This window comes from Tachysurus vachellii, chromosome 5 (assembly GCF_030014155.1).
Source record: "Tachysurus vachellii isolate PV-2020 chromosome 5, HZAU_Pvac_v1, whole genome shotgun sequence".
NCBI lineage: Eukaryota > Metazoa > Chordata > Actinopteri > Siluriformes > Bagridae > Tachysurus > Tachysurus vachellii.
Window position 1 is genome coordinate 32,465,221 of NC_083464.1, and position 1,380 is coordinate 32,466,600.

Consider the following 1,380-nt stretch of genomic DNA (forward strand, 5'->3'; position numbering starts at 1 on the left):
CCTACTTTAAGTCAGCGATCCAGGCTGGTGGAGGTGGTGTAATGGCATGGGGAATATTTTATTGTCACATTTTGTGCTTGTTAAAATGAATCAATCATCATCTATATGGCAGAAACTAATGGAGTATTGCTGTTGTCACAAAGCTAAATCGCCTCAAACTGGTTTCACAAGCATGACGAAGAGCTCAGTGTTCTTCAGCGGCCTTCACAGTCACAGGAATTTCAGATAAGGGTGCACACGCTGCTCCAACACACTGGAGAGTATCCTCCATACACACTGACACCAGCTCACCATAACTGAAGATCTAGGCTCAGGGTAAGGTGACTTAATCATGTGTAACTACTGTACACAAAAACACAGAGTAAAGAACATTCTTTCCAAATGGATTGTTTATTAAAAGACTGAAAAAGTAGAAAGATCAAAATAAATACAGAGATAATAATTAGACACAGTTCGTTGGGCTGTGGAGAAGAAAAAAAACAGAAGTGCGATGATTTGTTATTGGTTCTAAAGACGAGTTGCAGGACTGTAGCAGCGATCATCAGTTTAAATACACGACCACAGATCTGAAGTTAGCTTCTAAATAACAGAAATACATTTTGAGGATGTTATTGCTTGAATTTTTCAAACGCCTGCTTTGCTGTACATCAGTTACAGGTATACTTCCATCTAAGAAAGTATCAGCTCCACAACATCTAATAATCAACACAATCTCTTGTTTTTGCTGATAATTACACACAATTGTTGAAAATATGCATAAGCACAAAGTAAGGATTAAAATCTGGATAAATAACAGAGAGCAGGATCCCTGGATGTGCCGTGGTCACTTCTGTCCTTTACACTCTGTCATCAGCCCTGTTTGTCTTACATTAGTGCAGAATAACAGATTCTTGTTTGCTAAATGAAGCTGCAACATTTCTAATAGACTCAGACGTCTACAAACGATCAAAAAAAAACAGATATAAAACACACGTATCCTATTTTATTAAAAGGCACAAGTTTCCCTTGCTTTCTTTCTGTTACTACAGAAACTAATGCCGCTAAAATGTCGCCCTCTGCAAAAAAACTGTACAAGAAACGCCCCTCACACCGGGGGCAGATGAATAAATAACCAAACAAACATATAAAAGTGTTCATATGAATAAATAATGAAAATGGGCTGGAATTGTGTTGGAAAGCATGAGCTTGATCTTTGACCCCCTTTATTGCAGTCTTACACAATATTCTAGATAATCACACCACATTACAGACTGCATCCAGTTCCTGAAAGAATTCTATGAGAAAACAAATAACTGGAGATTCTAACACACTTACGCCAAGAAGTCAAGAGCACTGAACATCTGCTCCGGGTGATGGAGAGCCAGTGAATTTCTCCATCAG

At 38.4% G+C, this 1,380-nt stretch overlaps 1 protein-coding gene across 1 annotated transcript in view; it reads right to left on the reverse strand.

Annotated features, from left to right (window-relative positions):
- Positions 1 to 413: 413 nt before the first annotated feature.
- ciarta (circadian associated repressor of transcription a) overlaps positions 414 to 1,380 on the reverse strand; it is a 16,996-nt gene continuing 16,029 nt past the window's right edge. The window contains exon 6 of the mRNA XM_060871269.1: positions 414 to 1,380. This exon is cut by the window's right edge and continues 3,282 nt beyond it. The gene's annotated coding sequence lies outside the window, so the exon portion shown is untranslated.